This window comes from Rana temporaria, chromosome 9 (genome assembly GCF_905171775.1).
Source record: "Rana temporaria chromosome 9, aRanTem1.1, whole genome shotgun sequence".
Lineage (NCBI taxonomy): Eukaryota > Metazoa > Chordata > Amphibia > Anura > Ranidae > Rana > Rana temporaria.
The window spans coordinates 111,971,351-111,978,314 of NC_053497.1; the positions used below are offsets into that span (position 1 = coordinate 111,971,351).

The 6,964-nt window shown below is 46.7% G+C and overlaps 1 pseudogene; it reads left to right on the forward strand.

The window, feature by feature from the left end:
• The first annotated feature begins 4,174 nt into the window (after window positions 1-4,174).
• On the forward strand, window positions 4,175-5,848 carry LOC120914577 (annotated as a pseudogene).
• The last annotated feature ends 1,116 nt before the right edge of the window (window positions 5,849-6,964 follow it).

The following is a 6,964-nucleotide window of genomic DNA, read 5'->3' on the forward strand; positions in this document are numbered from 1 at the left end:
GATTCAACAACCGTGAAAGGCCATCAGAAAGGGAGAGATACCCAATTCCATCTGGTAAGTCATGTGATCCATTTCAATATTATCATTTTCACTTATCAAAATGTGTTTTTCATTTTCTAATAGTAGTTTTTAGATTTGATGATTTCCAAAATGAAAATAGTTATTCTCATGAAAGTCAGTAATGAGTTTCCAATCAGATCGAATTTATAGGAAATAGTTTATATCTTTAAAACTAGTGGGAAGAATAGATTTCTTCAGAAGCTCATTTCACTCGTCTTTAACCACTTAAGACCCGGACCAAAATGCAGCTAAAGGACCTTGCCCCTTATTGCGATTCGGCACTGCGTCGCTTTAACTGACAATTGCTAGGTCGTGCGACGTGGCTCCCAAACAAAATTGGCGTACTTTTTTTCCTACAAATAGAGCTTTCTTTTGGTGGTATTTGATCACCTCTACGGTTTTTATTTTTTGCGCTATAAACAAAAATAAAGCGACAATTTCGAAAAAAATGCAATATTTTTTACTTTTTGCTATAATAAATATCCCCCAAAAATATATAAAAATGTTTTACTCAGTTTAGGCCGATACGTATTCTACCTATTTTTGGTAAAAAAAAAAAAAAAAAATCGCAATAAGCGTTTATCGGTTGGTTTGCGCAAAATTTATAGCGTTAATAAAAATGCAATAAAACTATCCCCCATTTTGTAAATTATTTTTTTTTTTTGCTACTAATGGCGGCGATCAGCGATTTTTTTCATGACTGCGACATTATGGCGCACACTTCGGACAATTTTGACACATTTTTGGGACCATTGTCATTTTCACAGAAAAAAATGCATTTGAAATGCACTGTTTATTATGAAAATGACAGTTGCCGTTTGGGAGTTAACCACAAGGGGACACTGATGGGGTTTTGTGTTCCCTAAAGTGTGTTTACAACTGTAGGGGGGTGTGGCTGTAGGTGTGACGTCATCGATTGTGTCCCCCTATAAAAAGGGATGACACGATCGATGCAGCCACCACAGTGAAGAACGGGGAAGCCGTGTTTTATGATAGTTTAATGATTCTTTTTAAAAACGAGTAAAAACCGATCAAATTCATTCATATATCTTACCTCTGGGTTTCTAGTTTCTGTTCTGCTATTAACTTCCTGCTTCTCGGCACTCGTTCATGTGAGCGACTTCGCCATACTGTTTAAACTACATTTCCCAGTATGCATTGCGCATCGTTCATGCGCAGTATACAAAAACAGGCCCGAGAGCTCTCAGGCACTTTTTTAAAAAAAACGACCACTATACCGCCCAACGATGAATATTCAAGCCAAAACTGATCCAAGGAAGAAGGTGCTGTGGGGTTTTAGACACACACAGTAATTCACACCTCCTTGTGAAGTCTGTATGATGCACAGAGCGAGCTGCCGCACAAATGTAGTCCCGAGGACGGGGGCGAGCACGTCACTGACCACAGCTAAAAATCTCCCTCGACTGTGGTTATCTACAAACAGACAACCAGGAAGTGTCCAGAACAGAGAAGAAATACAGCAACATCAGAGCAAAAATTATCAAATGAAAACAGCACTGCACTAAGGTAAAGGAAGCTATTTAGTTTTAAAAAAAAAATCCTTTACAACCCCTTTAACACAAGTGGAAGGCAATCTATTTTTAGACATTCTATTTTTAGACATACAACGGTTTTTGTTTTCAAATCTCACTGGATGGCTCAGCAGAAAATAACTACCAATCCTTGGAAAACATCCTGGTGTGAATGGAGCCTATGGCTAACGAAGCCACGTATTATAGGGTGACCACGTGTCCCGGTTTGCCCGGGATCGTCCCGTAATATACACTTTTGTCCCGTGTCCCGGGAGCCTTCAAACCGGGACAATGGAGAGTCCCGGAATCAACTGCCTGCCACACTCACTGCCGCTGCTGCAGCTGTAATTAAATGATTCTAAATCACTGGTTGCTAGGGAAGCCCCGCTTGGCTTGTAGCAACCAGTGACGTCACCGCAGTGTCCCGCTCTCTCTGCGGCTCCGACTCCACCCCCACCTCCTCCTCCTCCAGCGGCCAGCCGCGGTTCTTGCTGCAGAGAGAGCAGCAGCGTAACAGGCAGTGAGTCACTCACCGTTAGCGGCACAGACCAAGACCTCCTCCTCCTCCCCTCCAGGCATCGGTTGCACAGCTGGACTCGATCCGCCGCCCGTCCTGAGTCCCGACCTCCCGCGAGTCCCGACTTCCGCTGCGCCGCGGCGCCGGCCATCCTTGGAGCAGGGGCAGAAAAGGTAGGTGCAGGGGAGGGGGGGGGGGTTGACCATGCAATGGGGGGAGATATTATACAGTCCAGATTACAATTTGCAGGGGCAGCAGAGGTGACAGTGAGAGAGGGGGGGGGGGGTTGGTTGCATGGTGCACCCCCCTTTCTCTGTCACCTTTGCTGCCCCTGCAAATTGTAATCTGGACTGTATAATCTCTCTCTACCCAGTCCCTCTGTCACCCAGTCCCTCTGTCACCCAGTCACTCTGTCAGTGTCACCCAGCCACTCTGTCACCCTGTCACTCTGTCAGTGTCACCCAGTCACTCTGTCACCCTGTCCCTCTGTCACCCAGTCACTCTGTCAGTGTCACCCAGTCACTCTGTCACCCAGTCCCTCTGTCACCCAGTCACTCTGTCAGTGTCACCCAGCCACTCTGTCACCCTGTCACTCTGTCAGTGTCACCCAGTCACTCTGTCACCCAGTCCCTCTGTCACCCAGTCACTCTGTCAGTGTCACCCAGCCACTCTGTCACCCTGTCACTCTGTCAGTGTCACCCAGTCACTCTGTCACCCAGTCCCTCTGTCACCCAGTCACTCTGTCAGTGTCACCCAGCCACTCTGTCACCCTGTCCCTCTGTCACCCAGCCCTCTGTCACCCAGTCACTCTGTCACCCAGTCACTCTGTCACCCAGTCCCTCTGTCACCCAGTCCCTCTGTCACCCAGTCCCTCTGTCACCCAGTCCCTCTGTCACCCAGTCACTCTGTCACCCAGTCCCTCTGTCACCCAGCCACTCTGTCACCCTGTCCCTCTGTCACCCAGCCCTCTGTCACCCAGTCACTCTGTCACCCAGTCACTCTGTCACCCTGTCCCTCTGTCACCCAGCCCTCTGTCACCCAGTCACTCTGTCACCCAGTCACTCTGTCACCCAGTCCCTCTGTCACCCAGTCCCTCTGTCACCCAGTCCCTCTGTCACCCAGTCCCTCTGTCACCCAGTCCCTCTGTCACCCAGTCACTCTGTCACCCAGTCCCTCTGTCACCCAGCCACTCTGTCACCCTGTCCCTCTGTCACCCAGCCCTCTGTCACCCAGTCACTCTGTCACCCAGTCACTCTGTCACCCTGTCCCTCTGTCACCCAGTCACTCTGTCACCCAGTCACTCTGTCACCCTGTCCCTCTGTCACCCAGTCCCTCTGTCACCCAGTCACTCTGTCACCCAGTCACTCTGTCACCCAGTCACTCTGTCACCCAGTCACTCTGTCACCCAGTCACTCTGTCACCCAGTCACTCTGTCACCCTGTCCCTCTGTCACCCAGCTCTCCGTCACCCAGCTCTCCGTCACCCAGCTCTCCGTCACCCAGCTCTCCGTCACCCAGCTCTCCGTCACCCAGTCCCTCTGTCACCCAGTCCCTCTGTCACCCTGTCCCTCTGTCACCCAGCCCTCTGTCACCCAGTCCCCTGTCACCCAGTCCCCTGTCACGGGCCCGCTGATTTCATGATACGCCCCTGCCCCCAAAACTGGCAAAAAAATATGTAAAAAAACGTATTTTTTTGGGGGGGGGGGGGGTGTCCCTGAATGGCAGTTTGGAAATGTGGTCACCCTAACGTATTATGGATGTAATATTTCATATAAGATATTATGCAGATCCTTATTACAGAGCAATCACACAGGTGAAATAATAAATCATTTAATGTTTTAGATCGGCTCTTTTCAACATTTTTGCTCCCAAGGAAGCCTGGAAATAATGTTTAGGTCTCGAGGAACCTCTGCTAACAATACAGATAAATACACCCTCCTAACATACCTCTCATATAATAGAGCTTCCTATTATATATTTTACTGGCAATCATATTTATGCTGGAAATCTGGTTAGAATTATAGGAAATTTGCATATTTATGTCCTGTATTAGGTATAGTGCAGGAGATTCTCTAGACTGGAGCTCCTCCCTTCACACTTCTGTGGCAGCAGTTACAGAGGGGGGGTTATTCTCTATTTTTGGATATTAAAAATATTGGGTGGAGGGAAGGCTGGCTGGTTAACGAATCGGAGCGGAAGGGATTCCAAATATATGGAGACTTCATTACAAAAGAAGCAACCGCAATCCCTCAAGATGTCCCGTCTGCCTGTCCCACCCAACAGGAAGAGGCAGCTGTGCGATGAGAACCAGGAGCAGATGTCAAGGAAACGTCCGATACCTTCATCCCCAGAAGCAGTCCCATCGACAGTTCGGGTGGCAGCGAGCATTGCCACCACCAGGCCCAGCGTGGCTCCTGCAGTTGCTTTACCGAAACCTCAAGTAATCGGTCGGCAGTCTCTTGTAGTAATGAATTCAAGAAACAGAGCAAACTTATTAGCTACAGCTGCAGCAGCCATACCCAAAGTGACTGTACCAGCACCCGCTCAGACAGCAGGCGCAAAGAAGTGTGCAGCCTGGGATTTAAAGGGTCAGGTCAATGATATGAGAGACAAAGTGACTTCTTACAAGGGAAAGGTGCAGTCCCTCTCCGGAGAGAATGCTTGTCTTGCAAACACCAAGAAGCAACTTGCGAAGCAGGCGGAGACGCTGAGTAATAATAACACCGATCTCAGCCAACAGGTAAGAACCTTAGAATCAAAGCTGCAGTCCGAACAGCAGAAGCTAGAGAACTTGGAGAGAGAGGTTCAGCGACTGACTGGCCTTTGCCAGAGACAGGAAACCGAGCTGGCTAATGAGAAATATACTGTACAAAAGTTGCGGGAGACAAGTCATAATCTCACAGAACAGCTAAAGCATAAGGAGCAAATACTGATTTGTCTGGAGGGAGAAAACTCCACACTGAAAGCATTTGCAAGTGATCAGAGTGCACAGATCTCTTCCCTGAAACACACCATGGAAGAGCGGGATACACAAGTGTATGCATTGGAGACTGAGCGGAGGAGGTTACATAACACCGTCCAGGAGCTTAAGGGCAACATACGTGTATTTTGCCATGTAAGGCCCATCCTCCAATCTGAGAAGGCCCTTCCTGCTGGAAACATCACCTTCTCTCCTAATGATGAGAAAGCCATTGTTTTAACAAAGGTGGAGGAGCCCCACATTGGCAGAGAGAGGAACCAATCTGTGAAATAGGACTTTAACTTTGACTGTGTTTTCCCACCGACCAGGCACCCTTATTCGAGGAGATTTCATTGCTGGTCCAGTCCGCTCTTGATGGGTACCCGGTGTGCATATTTGCATATGGACAGACTGGCAGCGGGAAAACATACACCATGGAGGGTCCAGAAAACCTCTCTCTTTGGAGACCATGGGGGTGATCCCTCGGGCCATTCAGCAGATTTTCACCAGTGCAGAAGAGCTGAAGGCATGTAATGGAAGAAGCGGCTGGTCCGGTGTCACAACGTGTCATCAACAGTACAACAGGCTGGTCTCATATCCTGGTCCCCTGGGTGATGAAAATAAAGGTCCAAGGTGTTCGGGAGCCTTTGGGGAACCCCAGAGAGTACAGGAGCCGTGGATGCTGTATCAGCATCCACGGCTCCTGTACTCTCTGGGGTTCCCCAAAGGCTCCCGAACACCTTGGACCTTTATTTTCATCACCCAGGGGACCAGGATATGAGACCAGCCTGTTGTACTGTTGATGACACGTTGTGACACCGGACCAGCCGCTTCTTCAATTACATGCCTGTGTTAACACTGGTTTTGTGAGTAGCCATTTTTACTGTGCAAATTACTTGAATTAAATACCCACTTACTGCACTTAGGTTGGCGCATTTTCTCTTTTTGTTTATACATATCTTTCAGAGTCTGCTTCTGCTTCAGGATTTTGCTGCCACTAAAGTGCTATTGGACTTATATTGGACTATTGATTCATTCATTCATTCTTCATTTTTTGTTATTGACATGGACCTTATGATATATGTACTTTTCTATTATTGACTGTGCTCTCCTGGTTATGCGCCATCTATCTATATATATATTATGCAGTACAAGTTCACAGCCAGTTTTCTCGAAATCTATAATGAGACCATCAAGGATCTGCTGGTGAACCGGCCCGACAAGAAGCATGAATACGAGATCCGCAACGTAATTACCACCAGCAATGAAGTCTACGTCACCAAAAGAGCCGAAACAATTAATCGATTAATCAACAACTAATCGATTCATTTCATAATCGATTACTATGCAGGATTTTATCTGGCCAGACCGGTTTACATGTTTTATTCATTGTAATTAATTGTGACATTTGACAACTCTCAAATAAATATATTGTATACCATTATTTAACAAACATTTCTTCGATCATGTTTACATTGCTGTACAAAGCCCCACTGGGGAAAATGGCCTTTATCATATAGGGGTTTGTAGCGCATATATCTCTCCTATGTGTGTTTCTTTTTTCACACAATGTCCAAAAACCACACCAACAGTATTTTATTACACAGATGTCCATGAGATGAACCCCGATTAGTCAGTGTGGGTTTCCACACTTCCCACATTATTTTGGCCTTATCTTTTTTTTAACAGATGATTAAAAATCAGCATCAATGGCAGAATGTACAAAAACAATGCAAGACTTTTCCTTATTTGCCACAAAAGTAAGACGCTATCTTAAAACAATACATGTTTATTTTAAATGCTAGGCTATAGTTCAGGGTACAATAAATATACATATTAATGTTCTCATGTCGTCAATAAAATGGACACTTTTTCTGCTTGTGCTGTATCAATGTGC